At 40.2% G+C, this 22,785-nt stretch overlaps 1 protein-coding gene, 1 non-coding gene and 1 pseudogene across 3 annotated transcripts in view; 1 reads left to right on the top strand and 2 right to left on the bottom strand.

Annotated features, from left to right (window-relative positions):
- Positions 1–22,785, top strand: part of WWC2 (WW and C2 domain containing 2) — a gene marked incomplete at its 5' end in the record, with an annotated part of 134,130 nt that overhangs the window by 20,904 nt on the left and 90,441 nt on the right.
- On the bottom strand, positions 10,085–17,119 carry LOC102487621 (protein N-terminal asparagine amidohydrolase-like; annotated as a pseudogene).
- On the bottom strand, positions 19,425–19,531 carry LOC114010027 (U6 spliceosomal RNA). Its single transcript, XR_003551425.1, has one exon. It is a non-coding gene; the product is annotated as a U6 spliceosomal RNA (small nuclear RNA).

The following is a 22,785-nucleotide window of genomic DNA, read 5'->3' on the forward strand; positions in this document are numbered from 1 at the left end:
TCACATCACCATGCTATTCCTTTTCTAGGAATAGTTTCTCTGCTATGGAATAGTTTCCCGTAATTCCCTATAAAGGGTTGTTTTCTGATCCTTGTCTTGCATCTTTTTGACCAAATTCTGTTAAGCCAGAGTTTATTTATCCTTCATTTGTGGAGTCTGAGAGACTGTTCACCGTGTTAACAAACCCATGTAACCCATACCAGGTCATGAAATAGATTAGTACCATGACCACAGAAGCCTCCATGTGTCCCTTTGCCATTGTCACCCTTCTCTCTAAAGGTAATACTAGTCTCATTAAGTCTGGAGGCTAATTTTTTGCCTGCTTTGAACTTTGTAAAACTGGAATGCTACCATACGTATTATTCAACGGATGTTTTTGCTCAGTATTTCGAGATTCATTCATACTCAGTTTATTGCTATGTGGTAGCCCACTTTTGTGTGTAGACCATAATTCCTTCTCATCTACTATTGATGTACATCAGTGTTTATTCCAACTTCTGATTGTTAAAGATTGTATTTTAACATACACATCTACTTACTTGTCTTTTGGCGTGCACATGCACAAATTGGGGATAGCTTTTCAGCTAGGAGTGGAGTTGCTGTGTCCAAAAATACACATATCAGTTAGCATAATGTCCTCTGGGTCTGTTCATGGGGTGATAACTGGCAGGGTCTCCTCCTTTTCATGGCTGAATATCATCATTTATATATGTGGAATCTTTTAAAAAAATAATTATTCATTTAATTTCATTTGTTATTATTAGTAGTAGTGGTATGTTTCACTTGACCAGAGAGAGACAGAGAGAGAGAGAGAAAATTAAAACGAATTATCAAGCCACCAGGTCCAGTACTCAAACCGCAGTTGGCCACATGGGAATCCAGTGCCTTTAACCACCACGCCACCTACTGACCCTTATATATGGAATCTTAAAAAAAAAAAAGTTAACTACGCAGAAATAGAGAATAAAACAGTGGTTTACAGGAGAAGTGAGTAGAGAGGAAGTGGGGAGATGTAGGTGAAAAGATAGAAAATAATAGGTATGTAGGATGAACAGGTTGAGAACTCTAGTGTACAACATGAGGATTATAGTTAAATTGTTTTGTATTAGAGGCTTTTGTTAAATAAGTAGATTTTAGCTGCTCTTGCCATGAACACAAAAACAACGGTGTTAATTTGCTTTACTATAGTAACTTTTATACTCTATGCATATCCCATAACATGTTATCAACATATATATGTGTAACCATGTAAATATTTTAAAATATTTATTTATTTATTTAATTTCATTTATTATTGTTATTTTAATTTGACTAGATAGAGACAGACAGAGAGAAAGGGAAAGTGAGAAGGCAAGCCACCAGGTCCAGGTCCACAAGCCGCTGTTGGCCATGTGGGAATCAAGCACCCTTAACCACCCACCACCTGCCGGCCCCAAAACATGCAAATTAATATATACAATTTTTTAAAAAATATACATTTAAAAATATTTTAGAAGATGCTGCCACAGGTTTTTTTTTTTTTTTTAACTTTCTAGTATCTTCACTTAAGGTGCTATCTTTTGTTATTCAAATGGATTTTGCTATATCCCACAAACTTTGAGTTCTATATTTTCATTATTAGTTAAAAATATTTTCTAACTTCCTTTTTGATTGCTCATGTAATGTATTGCTTAAATTTCAAACAATCGGAGATGTTTTATCTTTTATTACTGCTTTCAACTTATTTCTACTGTGCATCTTTCAGTTTAAACATTTCTATTTGATTTTTTTTATTGTGTCTAGGTACATGTTCAAATTCTGCACATTGGTATGTAACTGAACGATATAGTCACAGTATTTGGAAACTGTGAGTCTGAATTAATAAACTGTCTAGTTTTCCTGTGTATCTGATTCTTTGGTCTGGTCTGTACTTTTCCTCTTGGTTTTCAGTTAGTGCTTGACTTTTTACAACTGCTGACATCTTAACTAAGGGCCACACAGAATGGATGGAGAAGTCTCAAGATAATTCAAGGCTTTGGATGATCTTGTCATCCTCCAGAGAAGATGTAGCTCTGTATCTATGGGCAGCTAGGCCAGGGCAGATGATTTTAATCCAGTCTGGGTTTGGGCTGCCTGACAGCTGGGCTTCAGTCCATTTCTGAGGTTGGATCTGCTTCCAGTTGACTCTTTCTCTCAGGGCAAAACTCTTCAGATTTGCGACCGGACTCTTGGGATGCTTCACCATGGCCCGCTCACTTGATGGAGGCTGAATTCCAGGTCTTTGCCTTTTGTCTCAGCTCTAGGGACCACCAGCAATTCAGATCTCAGGCAGTCACTGCTTTTTCTTGACTGTTTTTCTGTTGCTTAGGCACATACCGCAGAAGGAATAACCCTTTTCTTTTGAATCTTTAACATGAGTTCTTGCCACCTAAGTAGTTCTTCAGTGCCTTCAAACAGATGTTTGTTTTTTTCCTCACATCTTCTCTTTGTTCTCGAAAAAGAGTGTGAAAAAATGAATTTACACTTATTGGAAGCAGAACTTTTTTTAAAAAAAGAATTATTTTATACAACTTTATTTATTTATTTATTTATTTATTTTAATTTGACCAGAGAGGGACAGAGAGAGAGGGAGTGGGGGTAGTGAGAAAGCAGGCTGCCAGGTCTGGGATTCAAACCACAGTTGGCCACATGGGAGTCCGTTGCCCTTAATCACTACGCCACCTGTTGGCCCTCAGAACAATTTCTTAGCTTGAAGTTCACAGTTTAATTTATGAAGTCATTGGTAAAGATGGTCTGTCATTCTACAGTAAATGTCACACCAGGATGTTATGAACCTTCTACTCTGTCAGTCCGTCCCTACCTCTCCGTACATTTCTCAAAAATATCAGGCAGTGCTTTTCAGATGCCTTAGTACTCAGTCTCTGTACATTTCCAAGATCTGCTAGGCTAGACACTTTATTTCAGAAAAAGAAATAAAGGTACTTTTGTCAAAACTTACTCTTAATATACTCTCGTACTTTAGCTGGGCACATCTCAAGAAATGATTACTTCTTATTGCCCTTGGAAACCTTAACCATTTCCACAGTTCTTATACTTGTTAGACACATTGTAAATGGATACTCCAGTAAGCAATTATAGTCGGTTCATTTAAAAATATTTTCTAACTTCCTTTTTGATTGCTCATGTAATGTATTGCTTAAATTTCAAACAATCGGAGATGTTTTATCTTTTATTACTGCTTTCAACTTATTTCTACTGTGCATCTTTCAGTTTAAACATTTCTATTTGATTTTTTTTATTGTGTCTAGGTACATGTTCAAATTCTGCACATTGGTATGTAACTGAACGATATAGTCACAGTATTTGGAAACTGTGAGTCTGAATTAATAAACTGTCTAGTTTTCCTGTGTATCTGATTCTTTGGTCTGGTCTGTACTTTTCCTCTTGGTTTTCAGTTAGTGCTTGACTTTTTACAACTGCTGACATCTTAACTAAGGGCCACACAGAATGGATGGAGAAGTCTCAAGATAATTCAAGGCTTTGGATGATCTTGTCATCCTCCAGAGAAGATGTAGCTCTGTATCTATGGGCAGCTAGGCCAGGGCAGATGATTTTAATCCAGTCTGGGTTTGGGCTGCCTGACAGCTGGGCTTCAGTCCATTTCTGAGGTTGGATCTGCTTCCAGTTGACTCTTTCTCTCAGGGCAAAACTCTTCAGATTTGCGACCGGACTCTTGGGATGCTTCACCATGGCCCGCTCACTTGATGGAGGCTGAATTCCAGGTCTTTGCCTTTTGTCTCAGCTCTAGGGACCACCAGCAATTCAGATCTCAGGCAGTCACTGCTTTTTCTTGACTGTTTTTCTGTTGCTTAGGCACATACCGCAGAAGGAATAACCCTTTTCTTTTGAATCTTTAACATGAGTTCTTGCCACCTAAGTAGTTCTTCAGTGCCTTCAAACAGATGTTTGTTTTTTTCCTCACATCTTCTCTTTGTTCTCGAAAAAGAGTGTGAAAAAATGAATTTACACTTATTGGAAGCAGAACTTTTTTTAAAAAAAGAATTATTTTATACAACTTTATTTATTTATTTATTTATTTATTTTAATTTGACCAGAGAGGGACAGAGAGAGAGGGAGTGGGGGTAGTGAGAAAGCAGGCTGCCAGGTCTGGGATTCAAACCACAGTTGGCCACATGGGAGTCCGTTGCCCTTAATCACTACGCCACCTGTTGGCCCTCAGAACAATTTCTTAGCTTGAAGTTCACAGTTTAATTTATGAAGTCATTGGTAAAGATGGTCTGTCATTCTACAGTAAATGTCACACCAGGATGTTATGAACCTTCTACTCTGTCAGTCCGTCCCTACCTCTCCGTACATTTCTCAAAAATATCAGGCAGTGCTTTTCAGATGCCTTAGTACTCAGTCTCTGTACATTTCCAAGATCTGCTAGGCTAGACACTTTATTTCAGAAAAAGAAATAAAGGTACTTTTGTCAAAACTTACTCTTAATATACTCTCGTACTTTAGCTGGGCACATCTCAAGAAATGATTACTTCTTATTGCCCTTGGAAACCTTAACCATTTCCACAGTTCTTATACTTGTTAGACACATTGTAAATGGATACTCCAGTAAGCAATTATAGTCGGTTCATTAAAATCTCTTGTCAGAAATATGCAAAGTAAGGGATTGGATTTAGAAACAAAAACACATTTGGATACCTCAAACAAATAACCACTTGGAAGGAAATAGAGAGCGCCCTGTCAGTCAGTGCTGTTGGAGGTTCCAAGTGGTCATATTCCCCAGAACTGTCTCCTATTATGGCAGGATGTTGTCGATAATGCTTCTTTATTTTTAAAGAATGTGTTTATTTATTTCATGAGAGAGTGAGAAACAGGCACCCGCAACTGGGTCTTCAGTACCACAGGCTACCTCCATGCCCAGCCAGCCCAGGCCATGTACAGGCCCAGTGTGCTCAGTGAGGTCCCAGGGTGCAGGTCTGGGGCCTTTACCATGTGGGCCCACTTGCACTCTTGCATAATGGCCTGGCTCCGATAATATTTATTCTATCCAGGCTTCTTTTGCTTTCTTTTTAAAAAAAGAATTATTTTATTTAACTTTATTTATTTATATATTATAATTTGACCAGAGAGGGACAGAGTGAGAGAGAGAGAGAGTGAGAAGCAACCCACCAGCCCTGGGACTCAAACCATGGTCAGCCGTGTGGGAATCCAGTGCCTTTAACCACCACACTACCTGCTGGCCCTTCATTTGCTCTTAATATTAGAGTTCTATATATTATATCTGTGTGTATTCATATATAAATATATGTCTATATAACATATAATCAACTGTAAGACCACAAAGATAAGTCAGAGAGATGCCTTCCTTGAGGAGCTCCCCTCAAGAAGAGTATACAAGGTATTCACAAATAAATATAATAAAGGTCAAAAGAGACACTGTCTTTATCTCTTTCATTAGTGCCTAAGGGCTTATTTAACACTTCCCATTCCGAAATGCTCCCTTAGCAAAATGGCCCTGATGGCCATGTTGTTGCCAAGACATTTCGACTGTGTCATGGTTCGGCCACTTCGGCACGGACGGTGCACTCTCTTTGGTATTTGTGCACATGTTGGCTAGACGGCACTTGCAGGATGCCCCAGCTGTTCAGAAGGGGATGGGAAGCTCAGCAGTGTCTGTCTCATGGATTTTGATAACCTGGCCTTTCCTGACTTGCTTGCCCTATTAAAATGCCTATGTAAACAAGTCACTTTCACAAGCTAATGTGACTTATGAGTAAACCAATAAAAGGAACAGTAGCTTATGAATGAACTCATTGCTCTGGCATCTTGGATTACCTATCTGAATTTAGTTTAATTTTTATTTTTGCCCTAGGGCATATGCACTTGATGGAGAGAGAGAGAGAGAGAGAGAGAGAGAGAGAGAGAGGGAAAGTGAGAAATCACCACCCAGGGAAGATGGCCAAGCCACAGTCCATTTTCTTCCACTCTCTTCTCAAGATTTTGGGCACACATGCACTTGTGCCTGATGTGTTTTTCAAACTGCTGGGTTTGGGACTTGAACCATGGTGTCAGCTGTACGGGATCCAGCACCATACCATTTACCGGCTCCTGACCTGAATTTTAGTCACAGTAACAACTTTTTAGGTATAGCCAAACAGTAATATCATACTTTTGTAATTTTGATGTCTCATTGCTTTACTTAATTAGACTAGTGGATCAAATTTTTGTGAACCATGTAATTAGGAATATCTGTCTGCAAAATACATTTTTTTAAGAAACATTTTTTCTATAGGGTACTTGGTGCTCAACAGAGAGAGAGAAAGAGAGACACAGAGACAGAAAGTGAAAAATCCTGCCTCAGGAGGGATGGCCACACCATAACTGCTTCTCCTTCATTGTCCTCTCAGGATTTGGGGCACACGCGCACATATGAGTTTTTAAGCTACCGGATTCAGGACTCAAACCATGATTGACTTTGTGGGAGTCCAGCAATGTAACCATTATACCATCTGCCAGTTCCAAGATATTCATAACTTTTTAAAGGCATTGTTTAATTGCTTGAGATAATCTATTTTTTAGGAAGAGGAATATACACTTTTACTAAAAATTTTCTATTTAATTATTCATCATGGATATTTAGACCATAGCCCTCTTAGGGTAAGGGATAGAATACCTTAAGCAAACTAAACCTTACATTCAGTAGCCATTTAGGACTAGCAGATGGTGGAATGGTTTCATCACTGGATTCTCACATAGTTGACTACAGTCGAGGCCCAGATCTGGATACTTAAAACTCATGCCTGGCATGTGTGCATGCATGTATGCACAAGATTCCAGGAGAAATAGAGGAGACAGGATTGTGGCATGGCCATCCCCCTGGGGAGATGATTTTTCGCTTTCTTTCTCTCCATCTATGTCTCTCCAGCAAGTGCATACGTCCCATAGCAAAAATATCTCTTAAAATATTTCAATAACCATTTGAAAATAAATCTGTGCTTGGGAACAGCAGATGGTGTAATGGCTATGTTACTGGACTTCCATGTGGTTGACCGTGATTCAAGTCCTGGGCTGGTGGCTTAAACTCACGCCGGGCACGTGTGCGTGCATGCCCAAGATCCCGAGAGGAGAATGGAGGAGAAGGGTTTACGGCATGGCCATCCCTCTAGGGGGGGACTTCTCTCTTTCTGTCTCTCTCTCTCTCTCTCTCTGTCTTTCTGGTAAGCACATGCACTCTATAGCAAAAACCTCTCAAAAAATAATTAAGTAAATACATAAATAAACCTGTGCTCAAGTTCACACATTGGTGAGATTAGATGAAAACATGGTAGGAAAATCTTTAGAAATACAACTGCATTTCAGAAGTTTATTTAATACCATAGTGTGCACTTGGATACAACTGTTATTATAATATTGAAACAAAGACCCTTTGGTTCAACTGTTTGTACTCCACTTCAAACCCATAGCCGATAACAGTGTACTGTCTTGTTTTCAAATATATTTATTCATACATTGTTAAGATGGATTTACTTTGAATTATTTTTAGTAGCAGTGATGAACTTGGAAAAGTCTTTCATAATCTCACCTAATTTTTTTGTTATTTAATTTTATTTATCCATTCATTTATTTTAATTTGATCAGAGAGAGACAGAGAGCGAGAGAGAAAGAGAAAGTGAGAAAGCAAACCACCAGGTCAGGGACTTGAACCATGGTCAGCCATGTGGGAGTGTCCAGTGCCTTGATCACCATGCCACCTGCTGGTCTCAGTCTCACCTATTTTTAATCTTGGGCAGAGATTTAAACAAAGGCAGTTGAGGGACCAGCAGATGGTTTAATAATTATGTCACTGGATTTCCACGTTGTCAGGAGTTTTTGTCTCTCATGATTTTAGTTTCTTTAAAAAAAAAAAAAAAACAACTCTTCAGGGCCAGCAGATGGCATAGTGGTTACATCACTGGACTCCCACATGGCCAACTGTGGTTCGAGTCCTGGACCCAGTAGCTTGAAAATCATTCCAGGTAGATGTGTGGGCATGCGTAAGATCCAGGAAGAGAATGGAGGAGAAAGGATTGTAGTATGGCCATCCCCCCTGGGGTGTGCTTTCTCACTTTCCCTCTCACTGTGTCTGTCCCCCACATCCCGCAGAAGTGCACACACCCCAAAGCAAAAACCTCTTTAAAAAGTTCTTCATTAACATGGTGTTGCAGGTTGACACTGTTGTTGAGGAGGCGATATTTAGTTTCTTTTCACCTAGATAAGCCACCATATCAGTTTCTTTATCTTAATTTTTTACTCTTTTTTTAGAGAGAGATTTTTGCAGTAGGACTTGTGCACTCGCTGGCGAGACAGAGAGACAGAAATTGAGAAATCAGTCCCCGTGGGGATGGCCACACTGCGATCCTTTCTCCATTCTCTTCAGGATCCCGGGCATGCGCACACATGCGCCCAGCATGAGTTTCAAGTCTCCCGAGTTCAGGACTCAAACTGCAGTTGGCTATGCGGAAGTCCAGCAATGTAACCATATACCATCTACTGGTCGCCGTCTTAATTCCTAAACACCCTTATGTCCATGCTTGTGGCATTTTAGGGAACTATAAATGTCGTTAACTTTTTCTATTAGACTATATATAGTCTATATTTAGACAGGCTTGATAGGAAAATGATCATTTATAAATGATCCATTTCAAATGATTCTACACAGCATGCAAAAGCTCATTCTATTATTTCTTGAAGCTCTGTGGAACTGTATGGGATAAAAATATTCTAGTGCATACGTTCAGACCAATACCTCCTTATATTTTGTTGCTTTTTCTCGACATACACACAATAAATACATTGGCCTAACGTTCACATTATATTTTGGGAGAATCAGTCTCCGGAGGCCATAACAATGAAGCAGTAAGACTATGAAACAGCTGTCTGTACTGCATACATTTCACACCTGTGAGCATCTTCATACTCATATTTATTTCTAAAGCTGAGGGTGGTACACCTAATCTTGTCACCTTCTACTTAATCAAAGAACCAGAAGCTTAAAGAGTCCTTTCAAGATTGAGAGGAATAGGATTGCGTGATTTGAGATTAGTCCATTGAATCACAATTTTAGATGCTTCGCCTTTAGAGAGAAGGAGCTATTGGTGAAATAGATCACCACGGAGATATCCTGCCTAAAATCCAGGCTGCTGAAATCACGTAAATATGTTTTCAAAGATTCAGTTGGCTTCTGTTTTCACACAGGAAAGATAACTTCTGTAGGAGTGCCCTCTAACAGCAGACGTAGAGAACTGGACAAAATCAATGAAATACAATTGTTTTCAGACAGTAGATAATGGGCAATAAAGCACTGCAATCTCTAAATAAAGGGAAGCAGACCAAGGGAGCCCCTTGTTCGTACCAACTGAATACAGGGAGAAGGACCCAAAACGTGGTCTAGTACTGTCACTGAACTGACAGCACAGGGAAAAAAGTTCATTGAGGTGGAAGTGGATAGAATATGTAGGGAATACAGGAAAGGAGGGAGCTAGAGAGAGAAAAAGAAAACAAGAGTGAGCAAGCTCTAGAAGTTTCTGATGGAGTCTCCTCAGATCTTTGGCTGTACACTGATTGAATACGCCTGGTATAAAGTCCCACAAGGTTGGGGGAGGAAGCAGTGGGACAGCAGTTCTCAGATCCTCACACAGGACTGGCAATAGCATCTCTGTTTAGCAGCCAGTATGGAGAGACCGCAGAAGACATGGGCATGGTGGGTAGAGACCTCAGAAGGGCAATGCCTTAGTAGTGGAGCCAGATTAGCATAAGGCTAAAGGTTTCTTTTGGATCTACCCTTACAAAAATTAAAAACAAACATTAAAAAGATCAAATTGGTTTAAGAATAGTTTCATCATGTGCTAAAAGAAAGGCAGGATTCTTTTAGGTAATATAACAATGTGCAGCACCAGCAGTGTAAAACTGACCATGGCCAGCATCCAGTCAGAAGTTCTCAGGTCCTCTCTCTCAAGACACACGTGCACAACTGAAGAAACTAAAACTATAAATCCACAGATACAGAAAGCTCAATAAACCCAAAGCAGAATAAAAATAAAAAGTCTCAACAAGGTAGATCATAAGCAAACACCTTAAAATCTGTGATAAAATGAAAATGTTTAAATGTAGCTGTAGAAAAAAGACATATTACATACAATAGAACCAAAGTAAGAATTACAACAGACTGCTTATCAGGAATTATACAAGCTACAAAGCAGTGGAGTGATAGCCCCAGAGGACTAAAAGAAAAAATATCAACCTAGAATTCTATACCTACTTTCAAATTTGAAGGCAGAAACAACCTAGTTAAAAATGAGCAAGGAATTTCAGTAGAAATTTTTCCAAAAATGATATTTGAATAGCCAATAAACATATGATAAGATGATGAGCATCATTAATTATTAGGGTAATGCAGATCAAAACCACAGTAGGCTATTATTTCATACCCATTAGGAAAGCATTATTTTTTTTAAAAAGCAAACAAACAAAAAAATCCAAAATAACAGTGTTGGTGAGGATGTGGAGAACTTGGAACCCTTGTGCCTTGCTGTTAGGGATATAAAATGATACAACCACTGTGGAAAACACTATGCCACTTGCTCAGTAATATAAATGTAGATTTATCTTGTGATCTGGCAATCCTCCTTTTAGGTATATGTCCCAAAGAACTGGAAAACAGAGTCTCAGATTCTTGTATACCAATGACCGTAGCAACATTATTCACAGTAGCCAAAGGTGAAAACAACCTGAATTAGTCAGGGTTTTCCAGAGAAAACCAATAGCGTGTATGTGTGTGTGTGTGTGTGTGTGTGTGTGTGTGTGTGTATGGAACCTGGGGAGTCCAAATCTGCAGTGTGGGCTGGAAGTCTTTTTTTTTTTTTCTTGGAGAGGTTTTTGCTATAGGGCGCGTGTGCTCGCCAGAAAGAGACAGAAGGCGAGAAATCACCCCCCCGGGGAGACGGTCACGCCGCAATCCCTTCTCCTCCATTCTCCACTTGGGATCTTGGGCACACACGCAAAAGCACCGGGCCTGGGACTCAAACCACAGTCGATTACATGGGAGTCCAGTGACATAGCCATTACGCTAACTGCTGACCCCTGAGCTGGAAGTCTTTTTTTTTTTCTTGGAGAGGTTTTTGCTATAGGGCGCGTGTGCTCGCCAGAAAGAGACAGAAGGCGAGAAATCACCCCCCCGGGGAGACGGTCACGCCGCAATCCCTTCTCCTCCATTCTCCACTTGGGATCTTGGGCACACACGCAAAAGCACCGGGCCTGGGACTCAAACCACAGTCGATTACATGGGAGTCCAGTGACATAGCCATTATGCTAACTGCTGGCCCCTGGGCTGGAAGCCTTAACCAGGAGAGCCAATGGTGCAGTTCCTGGCCAAAGGCTGGCAGCCTGCATCTGGGAGAGTTGCTGATGAGGGGCGGTTGAAAGGCAGTCTGCTAGAGAACTGCCTGTTGCTTGGGGAGCTTGGTCTTTTGTTCTGATCAGGCCTTCAGCTGATTAGATGAGACCTTACCACATGATGGAGGGCAGTCTGTTTAGAGTTCACCAATTTCAGTGTTAATCTCATCCAAAAACAGTCTCCAAGTTGACATATCAAATGAACCATTATGCAATCCACATGTTCATCAAAATATGGTATATACATACGATGGAATATTTGGCCTTAAAGAGGAATGAAACTCTGACGCATATTGCAACATGGAGGACCCTGGGAAACACTCTGCTAAGTGAAATGAGCTGGACACAGGCCAGGTGTGCTGTGGTTGTCGGGCAGCTGGATCCATGAGGCTGATGGCTGGTTTGGGTCCTGGACCTGCTGGCTTGAGAGACGTGCTAGGTGCGTGTTGTATGTGTGTGCCCAAAATCCCTAGAGGAGGATGTAGAAGAAGGGATTGTGGTGTGGTTATCGTCGTCGTCTTGTCTTTTTTTTGTTTTTTGTTTTTTGTTTTTTGTTTTAATAGAACAGATCTTTGTTTCCAGAAAACTATCAATTGAATATGGTTTTTGTTGTTGTTGTTGTTTTAAAATCAAGTTAGGTCTCATATGTTCAACAGAGTGGGACGGTTCAGCCAGAGGTGAAGTGGAAAGGTTCTCCAGTGTTCACTTACCAGCCTGCTGCCCAGGAATCACAGGGAAATGGCGTCCGGGAATACCGGCCATTCACTGTCGTTCTGTCTGGGCATTGTAAATGCTAAGCCTTGGTCATGCTACGAAAGCCCGTGTGGCACGCAGCTCCTCCAAACCTGGGTCCGCAAAGGAGGCTCTGTAAATCTCTGCAGTTTCAGCATTGACAGCAGCGCTGGTTTTGGTTTTCTTCCTCGTCATTCAATTCTGTCACACACAGTGTCACTAAGAGTATATCCTCTTCTTGACTGTCAGATTCATTGAGAAATTGATGAATAAGTTTTTGTGACAATTACCTATTGTCACTAAAGTCACCCATGAGGTACACGTCCAGCCATCCACATTGAGTGTAGTTGGAAAAGGACTTTGTGGAGTTTATGGTCAAGGGGACTTTAACTTTGGTGTCAGTTCCATCGCAATGTGTCAAGTAGGTAGCCACATTTCCTTTGTGTCTCAAAACCCCAGTGTGACAAGTGGTGGCCAGACCCAGAATGGAGATGGAGCCATCCTTCCGGGGGGATGTTACTGCCAGCTCTCTGCTGAACGTAAGGAAGGCCCTGGAGTCCAACTTGTGGAACAGAGTGACCTCTGAGAAGTTGGCTCTTTCCTCAGACGCGGTAGCGTCCAGGCACCTAGAGGACCGTGGCAGCCACAGTCGCTGTCACTTGACCAGGAGTGACATCTCAGAGGTGGGTGCCTCGGCATCCCCCCTGCCGGCCCCCAGTTGGTGTATCTCCGAAATCTATTTTAATCAACTTTTCTTTGTAACTGTTTGAAAAATAAATAAATAAATGTGTCATTTTAAGAATTCCTCGCTGTATAATCTTTGTGTCTTATATCCCCATAGAGTCCTTGAAGAAATTGCTTTGGTCTCTATTATATCCTGTGTGTTGCTAATTAGATGTGGCAGAGTATGCAGTCTAGTTTTTGTTGTTGTTTTCGAGGGCAGAAGAATTTATTATAGGTGGTTCTTTATATCTTCATCAGGAGGCATATAATGCGTCATTTTTCTTGTGTTTTTATTCATGATTACTGTCTAGATTCATTATTTCTTTAGGGTTTACAAAATTATTATAGTCCGGTTTTGTAATTTCTTATTTATTCATTGGAATCCTTCTATAAGGGAAGCTCTTCCCCCTCCCCCACCACTGTCATTTATTTGTTTTCTTCAGATCACACTGGAAAGATGGATGGCTAGTGGATATTTTTCTTTTAAAACCAGTTTTGAAATGATTAGGCATGGTCTAGCATCTGCCAGATAACCAATGTAGTTGAGGGTATTTTTGTTCTTGGTTTGTTCAGTTTTTTGTTTTTATCTAGTTTTTTTGTTCGAACGGTGTGTGTGCTGACTGGTAAGAAACGTGGGGGTGGGGGGAAGAAATCACCCCGCAGGGGGATGGCCATGCCACAGTCCCTCTCTGTTTTCCTCTTGGGGTTTTGGGCACACACACGAGCCTGGCATGATTTTTGAACTGTGTAGTCAGCCTCATGGAAATCCAGCTCCTTAACCACCACACCACCTGTTGGCTCAGTTTAGTTTAGTTTTCTTTCTTTTTTTTAAGAGAGGTTTTTGCTATATGGTGCGTGCACTTGCTGGAGAGACAGAGAGACAGAAAGCGAGAAATCCTCCCCTGGGGTGATGGGCACATAGGCACATGCGCCCAGCGTGAGTTTTAAGCTACCAGGTCCAGGACTTGGAGCCAGTCGATGCATGGGAGTCCAGCGACGTAACCATTATGCCGTCTGCTGGTCCCAGTTTAGCTTTGAAGCGATCCATCTGTGCTCAGAAATGTAAACATAACTGTCCTGTCTCAGGTTATAGCAGCTCTTACTGATCCTTGACTTTTCCTGTTTGTGCATTTAGGATCCTCTGTGTTGGCGCCTACACCTTTAATCCTCGTGTTCTGAACGTTTTCATTTGCTACAATCCGAAAAACTGTTTTTACTTCTTTTGCATTAGACTTGGAGTCAGACTTTTTTTTTTTTTTCAAGAAACTCTGATTCTTTTGGTGAGCAGTCGTATTTAGAGACCATGATCTATATGCGTGAGTGCTTCCTGCAGCTGAATTGGCGATTAATGTATGTATCTTTTCTCCTTTATAAAAAAAGAAAAAGTCACATTTGTTTCTGTGTGCACGAGTGTTTGAGAGAGAGGAGTGGAGCACCTCCACAGTCACACCGCGGTCCATCCCTCCAGTCCTCCGGTCAGTCAGAGCGTGGGCATTTGTGCAGGTGTCAGGCGTTTCTCAGGCTAAGTGGGCCAGGGATTTGGACCATGATCAGATCCCATGTGGGATCCCACTTCTTTTTTTGGGGGGGAGGTTTTTGCTATAGGGCACATGTGCTCGCCAGAAAGACAGAGAGAGATAGAAACAGAAAGCGAGAAATCACCTCCCAGAGGGGATGGCCACGCTGCAATCCCTTCTCCTCCAGTCTCCTCTCTGGATCTTGGGCACGCACGCACACACGCCCAGCGTGAGTTCAAGCCACTGGGTCCAGGACTCGAACCATGGTCAACTACATGAGAGTCCAGCGACACAGCCATTACACTAACTGCTGGTCCCTGGATCACACTTCTCTTGAGCAGCACTTGATAACTAAGTCACAGAGTTGGTATAAATCATGTATACTTCTTTATGTTAACACATTTAAAACAATAAAACTCTAGTAATTGCAACATCAAGGTATGATACAAAAAATAGGAACATTAGTGTAACTGAATCTTCGGGAACAGGCAAAACACCTCATTAAATTTAAAATATGATAAAAGCGACAATTCATGTGATTAGGGAAAAGATAAAGTGTTACAAATGCTTAGGGATATCTCTGCCCTGAAATTGGCATAGAAATTAGGATGCGAAGGTACCTTATCCCTACATCAAAACAAGTCCAGATGGAGTAGTGATTTAAATGTGTAAAGTTCAGTTGTGAGCTTACTCGACTAATCATTCATGAAACATGTAGAGCACAGAGAGGACGGTGGGGACTAACAGACAAAGCGAACCTGATCGTGAGACGTTTTTATCAAATTACAGTAACTGACATTCTGAGAAACTCGTTTATTGAGTGCCAGGTGCTGTGTTACCTCCTTGGTATAGCAGAGAGCAGGTGGGATCCCTACCGCATAGTAGGACTGTTGTAGGCAATGAAGAAGGCTTACGCAAGCACAAAGAGCTGATCGTATGAAGTTTATACAGTATGTGGGTAGAGAGGGTTGAACAACTAAGTTAATAAACTTGGTCTGAAAGTTGTATGGAGAGCCCACCAAATGGTGAGTATAGACTTCTTACCAGCATTCATTCATAAAAGTTAACCACATGCCAATCATAAAGCTGCTCTCAAAAAATTAATGCAATGAAGTGACGTCATACTGACACATTGTCTGATTGTAATGCCAACTGAGTTAGAAATCAACAACAGAGAGAGAACATTTTTTGTTTTAATTTGCCAGAGCACATGTGCACTCATCAGACAGAGGGAGAAGACCCCCTCCATGGAGGATGGTCGTGTGGCAATCCCTATCCCTTCTCCTCTATTTCTCCATTTTTTTTGGGGGGGGGTGGGCACACATGTTTATGTGTCCAGTGTATGTTTCAAGCCACCAGGTCCAGGACTTGCATCATGCAGTCAGCATGTGGAATCCAGCTTCCTTAACCACCAGGCTAAGAGATGACCTTCTACATAGAACTTAACATACTTTTAGTATAATGCATGGGTTAACATAATCAAATGGAAGTGTAGAATTAGAATCAAATGGTTATAGAAATACATCTAAAAGTTTGTAGACTACTGCTAAACATCTTTAGCAGGAAATTTATGTAGCCTTAAATGAAGAAGGAATGTTAATAGTTAAGCATATCACATTGAAAAGGTTAGAGAAGAAAATAGAAGGAAACAAAATGGAAGGAAATAAAGAAAGGGCAGTAATTAATGAGATAGCGCATATGGGACTTAGCTCTGCAGTATATTTAAAAGCTTTAAAATAACAAATCAAGGGGCCAGCAGATGCATGGTGGTTCAGAAACTGGACTCCCACATGACTGACTGTGGTTCAAGTCCTGGACCTGTTGGCTTGAAAATCACACCAGGCATGTGTGTGCACGTGCCCAAGATCCCGGGGGAGAATGAAGAAGAGATTGGAGTGTGGCCATCCTCCCTCGGGTGATTTCTCACTTTCACTCTCTCTGCCTCTGTCTGGCAGGCATACTCGCCCTATGGTAAAAACCATGAACAAACAAAAGGAACAGCAAATCGAGCTTTGTGAGGATTCTAGGAAAGAGCATTAGAGGACTTCTCCGTCTAGTAGCAGTGTAGACGGTATGCCCACACTGCCTTCTAAAGATGACTGACAATGGGAAATATAAATCAGATAAATACACGTAGGCGTGAGTTGATAGGAAAGGAATTTATAGAGGCTATAAATCAGGTGCAGAACCCAGAACAGAGAGCAGAACTTGAAAGCTGCTTTGCCCCGGGAGTGTTTCCTCAGGGAAGTGAACATTGCCTTCTGTATTCTCCCTTTCATGGCCGCACGGGGGCAAAGGCCAACCACAGAAAGTAGAGCCCCAAAAGGACACTAAGTTGTCAGTGTAAGTGAACACCAGAATGAAACTAGCCAAGCCAGTGGCCGCGGCAGCCCTACCATCAGAACCATCCCTACTCCTAGGAGACAGGAAGAAAAGTTGCCCATCTGGATGAACAATGCTATGTAGATATAGGAAAAGAAAACTTCCTGACCTTTGTATTTATCATCATCAGATGCCGCTGAATTCACACTTACCTGGATAGTCTGAAAAAGCTCAGGCTAAACACTGAACTTAAGTGGTGACAGGCTTGAGCAGTGACAGGTGGTTGTGCTTCCAGCGGTTATAGCTCTTCCAGTCACCTGCTCCTTCTCTGGAGGAATATGTCTTCTGTTTGTGCCTTCTGTAGGTACAATTCTAGGATTATGAATTACAGCCATCGTCACAGATGTACATAGAAAGAGGTATCTCAGTAAGAGCTGGCAGGGAAAAACAAAAACTAGATTACAGAATATGATTTTTATTTATTTATTTGTTTTAAAAATCATCCCCCAGTGGGGGTGGCCATACTGTAATCCCTTCTTCACTCTCCTCTTCAGATTTAGGCATGCACACACACATGCCTGGCATGATTTTCAAGTCTCTGGGTGTAGGACTTGAACTGTGAAGCTGGCCAAGTGGGATCCAGTGCCTTAACCTCTATGCTACCTGCTGGCCAGAATACGATCTTTTAATGCTTCAGATTTTGGAAGTGTTAGATACAGAATATAAAATATATGTGTTTAATAGGTTCAAGGAATAAAACTATGGAAATATGAGTAACAAAGATGCTATGAAAATGACCAAAAACATACAGTAAAGAACTAAGTAGAACTTCTATAAATTAGTCATGTAATGATTAAAATTCAAAACTACTAAAGGGAGATTAAAATAAATTATTCGTAAAGATCCCAAATTAGAGAATGACAGCTGAGTTTTTCATACCAATGGTAAGAGGAAAATCAAAGTGCAATACATCAGTGTTCTAAGAGAAAATAGTTATCAACCAAAATGTTATACACAGCAAAAACATCTTTCATGCATGTGAATGAAATAGAGACATTTTCTTACAAAGTTGGAGTGAAGCATATTGCATCGATAGTTCCTCATCTCTGGAAAAACTTAAAAAAACAAAACAAGTAAAGAAAATACAAAAGACACACCAAATGAAGAGTCCACTGTAAGGTGTTAAACTTAAATCTCCAAGTATCACTAATAAAAAAGTGTGATTTTATTAAATGCTCTAGTTAAAAGGACAAAAGATTGGGAACCAGCAGTTAGCATAATGGCTATGTCATTGGACTCCCACGTAGTTGACTACGGTTCGCATTCTGGACCCGGTGGCTTAAAACTCATGCCGGGTGCGTGTGCATGCGTGCCCAAGATCCCGAGAGGAGAATGGAGGAGAAGGGATTGCGGCGTGACCATCCCCCCCTGGGGGGTGATTTCTCGCTTTCTGTCTCTATGTCTCTCTCTCTGTCTGGCAAGCACACGCGCCCTGTAGCGAAAACCTCTCCAAAAAAAAGGACAAAAGATTGAAAGACTGGATTTGAAAAGAAAAAAAAAAAATCTTATTTGTGTGGTACCCATAAGAGACACCTAAAACAAAGATTTCGAAAAGTTAAAAATAAAAGGATAAGGGAAAAAAAGGTAACACCAATTCAGTTTTAACCAGAATAAAGGTCTTGTGGCTTTGTTAATGTCAAAAGAGATAGACAGATGGATATTTAAGGCAAAAATGCTTTAGTAGAAGAAAAAAGAGGGCCATGAATCTGAACTTCACCCTTTAAAATATGAATCTCAAAATATAGAAAGTAAAATTGGGTAGAAACTCCAAAGAGAAAATGACACATTATATAATTATATAGGGAGATTCCAGTGTAAGTTTTTTTTTTAAGAATTATTTTATTTAACTTTATTTATTTACCTATTTCAATTTGACCAGAGAGGGACACAGAGAGAGAGAAAGTGAGAAAGCAAGCCACCAGGTTTGGAACTCGAACCATGGTTGGCCACGTGAGAGTCCAGCACCCTTAATTCACCATGCCACCTGCCAGCTCCCAGTATAAGTTTTTAATAATTGACAGATCAAACAGATCAAAAAAATTAGTATAGTACAGAATAGGTGAATGACATAGTTGAAAATGTAATCTAAGTAACATTTACAGCATCCTTTCAAAAAAGCGAGCAACAAATATTCTTTTCAAGCATGCTTATAACACTCATGAAAATTGACCACATATTGGGCCATCAGCTAGTTTCAGTAAATTTCATGTCAGTCAGATCACGTTCTTTAACCAGAATGAGTTTGTTAGAAATCACTTTAAACTGAACTGTGACAGATCTGCTTTACACCTTTCAAAAGATCTAAAATAAAAAAGATCAACAATACAGAGAGTCTGTAACTCTTTATTGCTAGTTGGGAGTAAAGTAGCAAAAAATCTCTTTGGAAAATTTTTATTCTTTCCTAATGAAGTTAAACATCTACACATTTGTTACTATGTAGCTCCGCTCCTCTGAATAGAATGCTTGTAGTGTAAGAGCCTGAAACTAGAAATGTCTGTCAGCAGCAGAATGGGTAAACACATCATGTGTGGTCGTGCAGTAGAAGATCATACAATGAAAATAAATGAACACACCATTAACATATGCATCAACATACCATTGAGTGAATGAAGCTACACTTAAAAAAATACTTTTTTTTTTTTTAATATGGAACGCTTCACAAATTTGTGTGTCATCCTCGCGCAGGGGCCATGCTAATCTTCTCTGTATCGTTCCAATTTTAGTATATGTGCTGCCGAAACGAGCACAAAAGAATATGCTTTGTTGGGGACCAGCAGGTGGCGTGATGGTTAAGGCGTTGGACACTCCCACAGGGCTAACCACAGTTCAAGTCCCGGATCTGGTGGCTTGCTTTCTCACTCTCTCTCTCTCTTTCTGTCTCTCTTTCTCTGGTCAAATTAAAATAAAATAAATAAGTAACATTAAATAAATAATTCTTTAAAAAAATAAAAAGAATGTGCTCTGTATAGTTCCAGTTATGTTAAGTTAAAAAAAGTTGAACCTTATGGAGAACTCAAGATAGTGGTTACTTTGGGAAGAAGGGAATGGTTACTAATTTGCAGGGGTACAAAAATAGATTCTTGATTTTGATGATGTATTATTTCTTGAGCTGTTGACCATTACATGAGTGTTTTAACTTTGGGATTATTCACTGAATGATAGAAGTAGGGATTTTTTTCCTTCCAGTATATATGTTATGCTTCTAAGCATACAAAACTGAACTATTAATTCAGAAATCCAGAAATATTTACCTTTTTTTTTTTTTTAAAGGTTTTTGCCATAAGGAGCATGTGCTTGCTGGGGGAGTTTAGAAATCTCACTCTAGGGATTAATAGCCATACAGCAATCCCTTCTCCTTCATTCTCCTAGGATTTTGGACATGCATGCACACATGCCTAATGTGATTTTCAAACCACCAGATCCGGGACTCAAACTATGGTCAGCCATGTGAGAGTTCAGAGCCTAGACTACTACGCCACCTGTTTGCGCTTCAATATTTGTTTCTTAATAATAATAGGTCAGAGATACATGGATGCTCTTTGCTAAATTTAGTGAATAAAGCTTCGAGAAATAGGATACTTGTATGGCCTCAATGTATCTCTTCAACATATGTGTTACTAAAGTCTGGTGGTTTTAACATGTCCAGTAAATTTTTGATATTCCTGTCGAGCATTGACAATATTCAGTGATTACTTACTGATGGATAGAGTGTGGAAAGGGAAAAGTGATAAACTTATAGTCAAGAAATCTGCTAACTCCTAGTATAACTGATTAATTAAAGGTTCACAGCACCAGCAAAATGTCAAGTCAGTAACATCTACTTAAAAGTTACTGGGTGAGGGACCAGCAGTTAGTGTAATGGCTATGTCGCTGGACTCCCACATAATCAACTGCGGTTCGCGTCCCGGACCCGGTGGCTTAAAATTCATGCCGGGTGCGTGTGCGTGCATGCCCAAGATCCCAAGAGGAGAATGGAGGAGAAAGGATTGCGGCGTGGCCATCCCCCCTGGGGGGTGATTTCTCTCTTTCTGTCTCTCTGTCTCTGTCTATCTGGTGAGTGCACGTGCTCTATGGCAAAAACCTCTCCAAAAAAAAAAAAAAAGTTACTGGGTGAAAAGACCATATCACCTCTGTGATGTATTCGTCCCCAAAATCCATAATCCTGATCTGATTATGAGACAGCATCAAACAAACCCAAATTGAGATACACCGTGAAAACACGGAATTGTGCTGTTCAGAACTGAAGAATTCACGAGCAACAGGAAAAGGGTGAGGAACTGTCACAGAGTAGAGTCCAGCGAGATAGACAGCTAAATACACTGAGGGGTCCTGGGTTGAGTCTTGGCATAAACGAGGAAAATATCGAAAGAACTGGGAAAATCTACAGTTTATTTAGTCAGTAGGTAGAAAGAATTACAGGAAAACTTAAAGCCTTAAATGTATATACTAGAAAATAAAGTCTTAAAATCAATAAGCAATTCATTCTATCTAAGAACAACAGGTTAATCCAGAGAGAGTCAAAGGGAGATAAAGTTAAGGGTGGAAATGGTTGAAATAGGAAATACTACTATAATAGGATACAGTAAGCAAAAGTGGTTCTTTGAAAGACTAATGAAATTGAGATACTTGTCAGAATTGACTCGGAGGGCCAGGAGGTGGTGCAGGGGTTAAGACCCGGATCCCACATGGCCTGCGTTTCAGTTGAGTTCTGGACCCGTGGCTTGAGAAACAACACTGGGCACGTGTGTGCGCCCACAGTTCTGAGAGGATTCCGGAAGAGAAGGAACTGCACCATGGCCGTCCCCCAGGGGTAATTTCTCACTTTTCCTCTTTCTCTTTCTGATGAGCACACTGCCTGATAGCAGACTTTAAAGAAAAAAAAGAATGTATTCAAAATAGCGAGAAAAGAAACAAAAAAGTCTAAGGAATGAACCAAGATAAAACTGTGGATGCTTATGAGATAAGAGGACATTATGAGAAAAGTTTTACTCTATTACATTTGAATTGTGAGATGAAATATGGAATAAATTCTGAGTAAAATATTATTGACCAAAAATGATACAAGATAAAATAAAAAAAATCTGAACAGCCCTGTTACTGTCAGTGAAATTCCAAAGACTCCTCAAGACTAGTATAACTTTGACATGAAATTCTGACAAGATTATATGAGGAAAAAATATAAACCAACCATGTTTATAAGCAGAGATGCAAAACCATAAAATATTGGTCAACTGAATACAGCAATGTTTAAAAATAATGTATCATGGTTGAATTGGGCTTATTTTGGGAATACTGTCTCTTCCCTAACAGACTAAAAGGAAATCATTCATAATTTTAAGAGGGAAAGCATTTTGATAAATTCAGCTTGTGTTCATTAAAAAAAAAAAAAATTATTCCAACTAGGATCATTTATTGCCCATTCCCTACACCTGTCTCCTTCACCTTCCAAGCCCTAAGCAACCACTGTTTTATTATCTGTCTCTCGATTTGCCTATCCTGACATTTTATATAAATGAAATCAAACAGTATGTGGGCTTTTGTGACTGGCTTGTCTCATTTGCATGTTTTCAAGGTTGATCCATGTTGTAGCATGTATCAATACCTTATTTTTTATGTTGCCAAATAATCTTCCATTATGAAGATATACCATGTTTTGGGGCTGACAGGTGGCATGGTGGTTAAGAGCCCTGGATTCCCACGTGGCTGACCATAGTTCGAGTCCTGGAACTGACAGCTTGCTTTGTCACTTTGCCTCTCTTTCTCGCTGTATTCCTCTCTTGTCAAATTAAAACAAATAAATGAATAAATAAAGTTTAAAAAGATACACCGCGTTTTATTTATCCACTCATTGGTTGGTAGATATTTAGATTGTTTCTACCTTTTGCCTATTATAAATAATATTATGAACAAATATGCACAAGTATTTGTGTGAACATGTTTTCATTTCTCTCGGGCATATGCCTAGGAGCAGAATTGCTGGGTCATGTGTTAACCTGATGGC

The sequence above is a fragment of the Tupaia chinensis genome, unplaced genomic scaffold (genome assembly GCF_000334495.1).
Source record: "Tupaia chinensis unplaced genomic scaffold, TupChi_1.0 Scaffold000685_1, whole genome shotgun sequence".
Lineage (NCBI taxonomy): Eukaryota > Metazoa > Chordata > Mammalia > Scandentia > Tupaiidae > Tupaia > Tupaia belangeri.